Source organism: Ischnura elegans, chromosome X, assembly GCF_921293095.1.
Source record: "Ischnura elegans chromosome X, ioIscEleg1.1, whole genome shotgun sequence".
In the NCBI taxonomy this organism is placed as follows: Eukaryota; Metazoa; Arthropoda; class Insecta; order Odonata; family Coenagrionidae; genus Ischnura; species Ischnura elegans.
Window position 1 is genome coordinate 93,883,895 of NC_060259.1, and position 11,819 is coordinate 93,895,713.

The 11,819-nt window shown below is 38.4% G+C and overlaps 1 protein-coding gene across 8 annotated transcripts in view; it reads right to left on the reverse strand.

The window, feature by feature from the left end:
• LOC124170618 overlaps positions 1–9,748 on the reverse strand; it is a 28,600-nt gene extending 18,852 nt beyond the window's left edge. For all 8 annotated transcript variants that reach the window (XM_046549455.1, XM_046549449.1, XM_046549456.1 and 5 more), the window contains exon 1: positions 9,655–9,748. The gene's annotated coding sequence lies outside the window, so the exon portion shown is untranslated. The remainder of the gene's footprint in view (positions 1–9,654) is intronic.
• Between the last annotated feature and the right edge of the window lie 2,071 nt (positions 9,749–11,819).

The following is an 11,819-nucleotide window of genomic DNA, read 5'->3' on the forward strand; positions in this document are numbered from 1 at the left end:
GCTGTTATAATTTTCTTAATATGTTGGTTTCATTCACCTTTTCTATGCTAAAAAGTCACAACTTGGCTTGTCCCCCCCTAGACCATGGCTTGCCCCCTAGGTATGATCTTGGGTACGCCCTTAGTAACATACGAGACTCATCATTTGGCTTCAATATTTTAATTACATCATTTTCGAATGATCAGACGCTCCCTCACGGAGCCAGATTGTCCAGGACCCTTCCCTGTCATTCCGTCACCAATTCCGTCAAGGAAGATTCCGAACCTACAAATTCCAGTATACACGATCCCAACAACTATATATTCCATCCATGGCTAACTGCAGCGAATAGCTGTTGAAATTCTAATCCATCGTAGGCATGACAAATTTGGCCTTGAAAATAGTAACTTTCTTTAACTAGCCTTTCAGTGCTAACCCTTGTGCCATTTCTTGAAAATAGTCTCTTCGAATCCTAAAATATCAAATGCGCAATGCTTCACGCGGGCGGTCCTTCCGAACATGAACTTCCGCGATTTCTCACTCGACCGGCGGCAGAGAAGCACATCGATACCGGCCATATTGGCCCGGGGAGCACTCGGCTGGGACGCGTGCAGCGTAGAATGTGGCTGACAAAAGACTGCGCGGTGAGCGCATCGAGACCTTCGCGGCATCTCACGTATATCATAATCACGAGTATTACAAAAGAGGATCCTGAAGTCGACCTCTAAATGTGTTGTCCCTCACAGCGCATTTAAATAGGTTTATGAAAGTCGCCACGTGTGTCGCAGATGAACAAATTGATCCGAATTTTACGTAAAAATATGGCATGATTCGGGGTGTAAACTGAAATTTATATACATTATGGTGTGGTCTATCAATTTCATAACTATTCAATGCTATTCCTTGCAATAACGAACATTTAACTGCAAAATATTGAAAAAAAGTGGAAAGTGCACTGATCACCTCGCCGCGGACATTCTTGAAAACCGATTTAAAAAACGACCGAAGTGGTAACAGCAATCAGCCTCCTCTATGCAGTCCCATTGATTACAATAAAGGATCCTGCAGTCAATGTGCTGCTATTCAACGCGCAATATAACGGCCACTAAAATAGCCTTTCGCGACGCTGACCGTCGAGAGAACCGCTCACATAGCACAAAATATCTTCAATATCTTGGATATCTTAAATATCTTCTAGATGTCTAGAAAATATCTTCAATGTCTTGGATATTTTAAATATCTACTAGAAGTCTAGAAAATGCCTTCAATGCCGTGGATACTATAAAAATCTTCTAGATGTCTAGCATATGTCTTTTTGAGTGGAGACTCTTTTTGCATATGTCCAGTGAAATCAAAATTGATAGGTAACTATGAACAGTTTCAGCTTAGTTACTATCAGTAAACAAATCCAATTCAATGGAATAAAAGGTATGTCAAAATTCTAGTCTATGCTAATTATAATTAATTTACTACAATTATTTTACTATCGAAACGAATATTGCCATAACCTTTTACGTATCACAGTTATGTACTCATTCATATAAATATCATTCATTCATAGCCCTGATGATGTTTAAATACGTTGGCAAAAACTTGCATTAATAATTCTTCAAGACCTATATTGCATGACACTGAATCAACATTCATTGATAATGTTGCAGACTACTTTGAGAACTCTAAAAGGAAATTGTGAGCTGCTTTTGAAACTTCAAATTTGGAATCGGAGGAGGAAGCCCCCATTAGAAAGAAGTGAATACCAGAGAGGTTCCATATTCCCAATATTCAGGAAGAATCCCCTGAAGGCACCCTACCATTTCACATCCTGCTCCAACAGTAGGCTGTCAGTTGAAAATAAAATCTTGTTGTACCGAAAAATATTATATTTTAGTCTTTTATCCTGAATTTTCCCAATGGATCCAATCTGAATGTAAATGTCTAGAAAATATCTTCTCACAGATATCTTGTAGATATCAGAAAAGCGGACATTCAGATATCTACAAAATATCTAGAAGATGTCTAGAGGATATTATAAGATATTTTCTAGACATTAGCTCAAGACGTTCTAGATATTTTGTAGAAATCTAGAAGATATTTTGTGCTATGTGGGCGAATTTTGCGGGGAAATATGCTCTTAAACAAACAGCTTTTAAGGCTGATGATCCCAATGGGCTCTCAAGGTAGAACAGGAAAATAAATAGTGTATTCCAGTTTTTTTTCTGCTGACTACGGCTAATGAAATTTTATAATTTTCTAAGCGGATTTTCAGACTCTGGTAGAGCGTGACCCCGCAAGGCCGAAATAATTTCCTGCAGGCAAACACGTAAATGGTTAGGGCTATATTATGTAGGGCTAGGGTCTTCAATCCGCGGCCCCTAGAGGCTAATATTTATGTAAGCATAAATATTAAATATTTTGCTGCTGCGATAAATGTAAATATTCAAATATCATATTATCATATTATGCTATAATATTATATTATAAATACATAAATAAAACCAATTATCGACATACTCGTCAAAAATCGCATAGATTGATTGAACTTTTAAACCAATAAAGATTATTTCACGAAACAATTTTTTTATTTAATTTGTGTTTGGGTTAATGTGACGTGCAGGATTTTGGCCCTCCGGACGATGTGAAATCGATTTTTGGCCCTTGAATTAATAAAGGTTGAAGACCCCTGACGTAGAGCATGAATACAAATTGCGAGGGAATGGTTTCCTGTTTGTTAGGCAACCCACACGACGCGTAAGTGCTCCTGGCCGCATGCAGCAGGCGCTAGCAAGTCCCGCAATCCGTCGTTTTTCCCAACGGAAGCATGTGTGGACGACACCCTCAAGGCGTGCCCGCTCTCACTGGCCTCACGCTTGGAAGATGCCGACAAAGTGAAATACCTAGCATCTCAGGCGACATTGTGGCGGCCAATTAGGGCACGCCAACGGGTAATCACGTGATTGGACATACCCGAGACAAGTTCTTACAGCATTGAAAAAAACCTCGTATTTTTAGCATAGCTTCAATTGAATGCGAGCTGACTTCTTGGAGTTGGCTCATCATTATATATGTGAAATAACTTGATCACTTTGCATATTCCATTATTTGGTACAACTCTACCGGTTTTAACGCCACCGTGTCATTTTCTTGGGAAAATGCAAGCATTTCTCTCATTTGTGAGCCATTAATATACGAATATGTTTGGAGGACGGGGGAAGGTGGAGAAGAGAGGGATGAGGGTTGTATAGGAGGAGTATGGCTATGGTATGGAGGTCAGAGATAAGTGCACGAGTAATCCACACGGCAAAGGGAGTGGACGAGACCGAGTATTCTTTGAGAGGGTCATGGTCTAGAGGAGAATGGTTCAATGGTATTGGTCATTTAATAGGTGTTTATCGGATAGATTGGCATGTCACGATTTCAAAAATCTCAATTCTGCTGAGATCATTTGTCAACAACATATATATTCTTTTAAATCAGAAAAAAGACTTCAATATAAAGAATGATCAGTAAAAACATTTTTGTTGTCACCATTGATAAAAAAAGTTAAAGCGTTACGCTGTCGTAGTAGTAGTATTTGAATTTAGGGTGCGTCAACGGCTAGGTCATTTTGCACAGTTATGCTGTCCTTGCCCTAAAACTCCGTCCGGTTTCTCCCTTATAAATCATTTTGAAACCAGTGGAGACGTACCAAATAAAGTGTATGGAATAGATGCAGCCATCCAATTATTTCATCAAGCTGATATTTTTCGTTTTTCAGTGTTGAAATTCCGAAACTACAGCCAAAATATTGAGGCAAAGAATCCAAATTAAATTAATTAAACCATATTTCTTTACCTCAAAAGTTGAGTGAGAAAAGGAAAAAAATGGATACAGTATGGCAGATTGACAAGCTACAAAAGGAACATATATGTTAAAAGGCGACACCTCAGCTCGGCCAGTCTTTTTTCGCATCGAATTAATCGTGAAAAACTTTTGCTATTATCCTCTAATTTTAAGAGAGTATGAAGTAGACCCTTGTTAATATATGCATGTTTCTCCAAATTTATTATTATATCTTAATTTCTTAAATAATAAATTTTAAAATTTGATTGAAATATTCAAATTTTAATGATATTATAATGTACGATTCTTTTGTTAATGCAGTGCAGCATATAGGTTTTATGTATCAATAAAGGATGAATCGCTGATATTATATTTCGAGCATTACGTTTTCCGCCAAGGTAGTGTGTTCCACTAAGATTTAGTTTATTGTTGCAGTCCATATGATCGCATTGAGAACTGCCACATAAAGTTGCAAAATTCACGCTAACACATTTGAAATGTGTAAAATGGCTTATTCTCATAATTTTCAATTATTAAGAACATTTATCACGCAATTCATGAAATGAATGAATTACCATACGGTAAACGCATGGGCTAAGTGACTTCAAATAATTTTGAACACAATTTAGAGTTGGCACCGGGAGAGAGCGGGTTTTAAATAGGTGTCACTCAGCTTTTACAACTTTTTGTAAAAATCTAGAATTTAAAATCGATTGGTCATTTGCTCATCGCTCTCACCCCATCTCTCATCGCTCTCACCCCATGAATTATTTTTATGGTCGAATGAAAACACTCTCGAGAATATTCGCTAAATTAAAAAAAGTTACGGAACCCTAATAAGAAGTATCAGTTTCTTAATGCGATACATGGAAGGCAACATATAAATTAATGCGATTGTAAATATGAACGATCAAATTCTGTAATAGCATATAGCAAACGGAAAATAGGCACAAAATAAACATATTACCAGAGAGATTATTTTTGATACAATAATTATTTCCACTTCCGACAGAAGCAAACCTTATATTCGAGGCAACTCCTTGGATGTAATGACTATCCAAAATATAATCCTAAATATCTCCTAGAATTTATTATAAACGTACAAAAAGCGAATATCTATGACACGGTTAGATGACTTAAAATCACTAAGTTTCTGATAAAAAATACGACAAAAAGAATAAAAAACATGAATTCTGTTAATTAATTTTATTTTCGGCCTAAATACATCACACTCCTGTAGCAAAAGATCTTTACCATTATAAAAGGTTTTGTCATGGAACTTTTTACTTGGAACCTCAATTTTTAACATTGTTACTTACTGTAATAATATCTTCGGAGTTACACTGAGGAATTTGTTTCCAACCGCCAAATATGCCTTTCTCGAAGACTTAAGCAGTTCCTAACCCAAAGCTTGCAAACAGGCAGTAAAACTCGTCCAATGCAGGCTTAATGAGCTACGCAGCTTTCCTTAGCGCTTTCTTTAGTCCGTGGATGAGGAGTGACCTCACAAGAGCGATATAGGCATTCATTCACTTTTTCGTGCAAGGACATTCCCACCAACCACTTGAGAAATACCTTTTTTCTTAAGGGATTCACCAAAAACACGCTCCCAGCGATGCGTTAAACATATAGCGATTACCAGACATTAAGATTCATCTGAAGCCAATGCATCACGTTCCACTTGCTATGGAAGGGCTTCGGAATGTATTGCCGCACATTATCGCTCATTATTCTTGCCGCACATTATCGCTCAGGCTCCCATTCCAAGCTGCTCACAAAGTCACCGTGTGGATTAGATGAGAACACTCAGAAGTCTGAACCTTTGCTAATTTTGCGATACTTGACCGTATCGACAGCAAATACTCAAAGCCTAGCTCGAATTCCGAAGCTGACACCATTTATGAATGTGAAACCAACCAAAATTACCCGTGAAATAAGAGGGAGGGTTGTGCTTCCTTGGGGACCCTGTAATTACATCTTGGATAATACCATCGACCACTGATTTCTGCTTACAACCACTCAGAAATTCATTTCTCAATACATTTCAGTAAACCGGCATAACTGCTTTGAATATTTTTTCATTGTGAGCACAGAGTGAAATGATTTTCCGAATGAACTGGAGTTTATCTTAGGCTGATTTCACCATAATTTAATTTTACATAAAATGTACGATAGATTGTGATTCCATGCTTACGTAAAACTGAACTAAGTAAATGCGTATAGAATATACACACACTAAGATCGGGATTTCGTAATTTTTATTCTATTTTAGACCGAAGGGCTTCTAGATGCACTATAAATATGAGAACGAAAATTTAAGTGTACTGAGATATCTAAACCAGTAAATATTTGAAATATTTATTATGGACTGTTTATGTAACTTCTTGAGCATGTTTCACGCAATAGAAGGGTTTCAATGTGTAACTGGGAGCAAGAGATCGACAGAGGATTTAGATTACCCAAAGCTTCTTCGAGAAATTTCAAGAAAAAAGGACAGAGTAGCGCTGGAAATATATCTGAATCTTTGCAATTGAGACAATATCGACATAACGAAAAGGCAATTAATCTTGGAACGCGATGTATGTCAGCCAGACTATTACGAATGAACATCAGAGGAAGTTTTTTACATATTTTTTTAGCTTTTAATATCAATCAGAGACAGAAACGACGATCATGACTATTTTCCATATCATATACAATAGAGGGCGACGAAAACCCATTCCTTATGATGCATTCATTTTTGGAAAGCAATTCGTTGCAGTCAATCATAATTCTCTCTATTCCGATTCAAAACTAAGAGAGCGGAGTAGTACTTTGCCTACTAAGAGAAATACACCGTTAAGTTTAATAAACTTTAACTCCATAAGAGCTTGAGATTATCGAAGAATTTTGAGAACACTGAAAAAATATATTTGAAAACTCTTATTTAAGCGCCTAAAAATAATAACGGAGAACATTTCTCCAAAAATGTACAAAAACAAGGAAATAACTGAGAAAAATGGTATTTGCTGGGGTAGATTAGCCATGATAAAAGATATTAAGGTGGGTATCGCTCATACAGGAGATTTAGCAAGGAAATGGCTAATTAATGATCCAAAGAGTCATTAGTGATAAAATTATTTTTTTTCGATAAGCTGAAGTTTAGTAAAATTATCCGCAGCGGAATTTAAAAATAACCGGCAAGATTCATTTTATTAATGTTTTAAAGTTCCATTAGTGTTAGGCTCTTCACAGCATCATTAGGGCGCTCCCCTTGAGAGCGTGTTTCAATGGTTGGCTATGACTGGTATTCAGCACTCTTCCGACCGAGATTTCGGATTAAAATTTACCTACTCTGAGCAAAATGTTATAAATTTTAGAAACAAAAATGCTTACATTGCTGAAGCAATTCCGTAATTTTTTAACATTACTATGAAGCGGCTACAATTCTGATATTGAAACTAATATAAGAGGCAACTGAGTGAAATGATTTGAATCGAATTGATTTTTATTTAATCAGGATACACTTATCACGATTTTTAACGTAAAAGTACGGAATGCAATACCATATGTTAAAGTTAAAACATATTTATAATTCCAAAACGTAGTTAAGACTATTTAGCTACTTAAGTGTTTGCACTTTGTTTTTGAATTGCACTTTCCCGAAATAAATAATATTATTTCCATTTATTTCAGCCACAGGTTTTTTCCTTTCACAGCTTTAAGCGAACAGCAATTGGGATAAACTATTTCGGCTTGGCTACCATTAATAAAAGCGTTACAAATAAAGATTATATAGGAAGGAAATAAAGATTTGATTTCCTTCGAACTAATTTCCTTTCCGACAATATAGAATACATTTGGCTATGCGCAATTTCCATCTCTAAGCACGGACAGTGATAATATTCGTATTTAGATATTTATTTGGATCAATTATGAAAAAACAATTAGGAAACTTTTCGCGAAATAAAACAGTAATGATACCCACATTGAGATAATTTAAATAATGTTTTCACCATCCATATGAAAACCATGAAGGCACTGTTCTTTTTTTTATTAAAAAACGTATTTTGATATGAATATACCCCTCTCCATAAAAAGAGCCAAATCTCGATGCAAGAGATTTACTTTAACAATTAAGTTTGAAAACTTACAACATATCTCTGGAATCTAGAACAGCAGTCCATAGGGTTTCTTTTATTGTGAATGGCAGAGAAATTCTTTGATCAGCTAAAAATAATGCGATTTGAATTCTTAATAGAGATCGTATTTGAAACGAAACAATTGAATAAAGAACCATTTACTTGACCTGAAAATAAAACATCTGCTTGAACTATTTTCGGATACAATAAACCTAACTGCGTGACCATACACGTAGATTTAAATTATAACATGTCTATTATGATATTTATGGTGAAATAAAAAGCTATTCTTCGTAATTAGCATTATAAAACGAATCTCAGATCTAAAATCAAACATTCAAGAACGCGCATCGTATATTTAACGACTAATATATAATGCTCATACTCTAAAATATAATGTTTTATAATAGTCGTCGCTGATATGCGGATAGAGAATGTGCACGCAGGGGACAGAGAATACACTTATTACATGACGATAGATGCTTACGCTAGAGATTGCGATTTGCCATTCTTTTCCCAAAATTTAAAAATTCATTCGCCAGAATTACATACGGTAAAGTGACATTCAATGTGAGTAAAATGCTCAAGATAACGCCAGGTATAGCCAACTTTAGTCAGAGTTCATCGAATGCAATACGGCAAGAGTTTTCACAATGAAGGCGCTGGGGAAGAACTCTGGCAACTTCTTAATATGAAAATGGCAAATTATTCAGATAGATAACGATTACATATCATAAACTAAAATAAGACTTTAAGATTAGAATCATTATGTCACTTTCTCTTCCCTGAAAAAAGAAGTGCCATATTTTCCGACAACGGAAACAGTTGGAGACTGCTGAGTTGAATACAGCAAGAAGCACATGCCTCAGTTCAGATTAAAAATCGCAGCATATGTCTTGCTGTCATGGTCTATGGTCTATTCCCTCACTTCCATATAATTTCTTAAAATTTGGTGCATGAGCAGGGATTTTGATCCATTTAATTTTAATACTATTGTTCATCGTGGGTTTTATAAGGATAGCACAATATTGGGGCGTTCGATGGCAAAAACGTTAAATGTTGCAGAAACAAGCTGACCAGGCAGAGACAAAAGATTGGCTACATTAAAGATAGATTGTCCATGAGGCAGTAATTTACTCTCAGCTCAATAAATGCTATCCATTTATACAAATGTAACGGTATCAGCTTAAAATATGGGTTACACTTCATAGCGGTAGGCATTTAAGTCTCGAACTCAGGTGAGCATTGATTAAAATTTAATCGGTTGGAAATTAAAGTTTGAAACCAGCAAGCTGAGAAAATAACATGGGTTTAATACGTGGACTTAATAATGGCCATAATAAGTGGACTAGGGAGTCACGAAAATTGAACTTTAAATGCAGAAGGGGAAATTTACCATTCCATTGATAAAAAGTCTCGCCAGGAACGCAAATTCGTAGTCATCGCGGCTAGTACTTGAAATAGCTAAGAGAGACATATGGTAGAGCACAGGGAAGCAAATATCCAGCTAGTCCATGATTTTTAAGGGTTTCCAGAGCAATACGATCAAATTGAATGATTTTCTGCTCGAGTGAAGGGCAGTGCAGGGAAGATGAAGGCGGCGTGGAGGCCGCTCACCACGCCACACACTCAAAACGAAGTGATTGCGAGCAGCGTGGATGAGCGAAGCAATGCCAAAGCGGGAGCCTACAGGGCGGGGATCGAGGCTGGGTGGTAAGAAAAGAGTTGTGCTTACTTGTCCGGTTGCGTCGGGGCGCGGGACGCTGTCTCGGAGGAGGCGCGGCGGCGTCGAGTGTGTCACTGCAGCGTGCGGAGTGCAGAGCCGACGAGTGCGGCAATCAATAACGGGCGAGGCGCGCCGCCGCGCTACATATCCCCATCCGCCCCCCTCCTTTCCCCTCCGCACCCCTCCTCCCCCCCTCTTTCCCCTCCCACGCACCCGCCCGCCCACAAGGCACCCGCCCACACACGGCAGAGAGCAGCGGGGCCGCCCACGCCAAGGCACCACCACCGCCCACGTGGCTGCGTGGCCTAGATGATGAGGGCGGCAGCATCGATCCCTCGGCGCATCGCGAAAGGCAGCCGAGTGAATGGGCCGCTCCTCATTGACTGCAGTGGTGGGCGCGTGGGCGCGTGCAATGAGCTGGGCGGCCGGGGGCCAGAGGCAGCAGGGCGAAAGGGGAGCCACGGGCTGCACGCCCACGATCTCATTTCCTGGAAGAGCCGTGGAATCCATTCCGAGGAGGAAAAGCCGCGAGGGTCTCTTGAAACGCGACAAAAATCCCCCTAACTATTGTGATCGACGCCCTGAAAGAACAATGCCAGATGAAGTTATAATTGCACATACTTAAATGGCACTCTCCACCCCTAGATTTGAAAGCATTACACTGCACTCGTGCGAAACACACATATTCCATTTTAACAATCCATTTTGTTTAGTGAGTAAGGTTTCCAAGAAAATTATTTAGGCTCTACGGATGTGGGACATTTTATATTACATTTCTCCGAACATGATGAATGTGTAAAGAATTTTAATGAGAACCGAGAAAAAAATAATTTAAAATAGAGAAAGTCAAGAGATCCAACTTCTTCAAGTACACCCTGCTTATCTAACAGAGGAGGAAATATATATTGAGACGTAGGAGCATTTCTCATCCTTCCAGTCAAAAATAATAACTTAGAACTGAATCTCGTCGTTAGAATGAATTGCACTGGCTCAACTATTCTTTTGGAATGAATGAAGGCTTCTTGGTGATTAAAGTTAGATAGTTATTCCGCCGTGTAGATTCAAATTTTCGGCTTCTGAAAATAAATGGCTGAATGAAAACAAAGCCTCGTTCCACTTTGCTCCGCCAAGAAATAAAATCGCCGGGAATCATTCTGAGCATAGAAGTTCACACGAAAATGCTCCGAGCGAAAACCACCGTAAGTTCAAAGAATGCCATCCATAGCTAAATTTATATTCATTTTTGGTGAACTAGAGGGCTTTCCGCGTGACTTTTGGGTGAAAAAGAAAACTCTGAAATATTACTCATAGGAAATTATTGAAGAAAAGCCCTTCTTCAGGTTGCCACCACATAATTATTTTTGTTGTAAGCTCTCAAAACAGAATATTGATTATTCGAAGTCTCGTCGTAATCAAGCTATTCGATACTTTGAACGATACTTCACGGGCAATACTCCCAGTCATTTTGGATTTGAATGATATACCTGCACATCAAGGGTGAAGCATTCCGGAGGCAATTGGAGGAATGTAAGGCGTCATCATTTTCCCGGAAAATGAAGAAATTGGGAATGAAAACTCATCAATTGAAACGTAAGTCCAGAACAAACCGCGACGACGGAAGAGCTCTCGCTGCTTCCAGAACTATTCAAGGAGGGAAATGAGATAAGGCCGCTGAGTAACAAATGCGGATGTGTAATCATGTCGTCATTATACCCTATTACTACGATTGTGGAATACAGAAATATGACCAACGAAAATGCATAGTATCTCATGTGTCTTTGAGTGTTTTCGCAACCATGTTCATTCATTCTCTCTCTGGCAGCCAAAGTGTGCAGCAGCTGCGTTTCTTATTCTGGCCGCCGCCTCTTCCGCAGCGCCTCACCCAAATCGATGAGGAATCTGCGCACTCCTTAAACAACCAATGGTCCAAAGAGGCAAATTTAGGCCCGCTGAAAAGTTTTGGAAAACATTAAGGGATCCCTTGACCACTGAAACTAAAACTAGACATTGCTTTCACGATCCATCAAACTGATTATAGTTCATTAGTGGCGCCACACATTTCTAAATCTCAGCTACCTAAACTGAAGAGAAATCTAAATTGCAGGGGAGACTTGGGAGGACTGGGACACATTTTGGAATAAAATTGTTTGTGAAAATATTGGAGGCCAAATTCA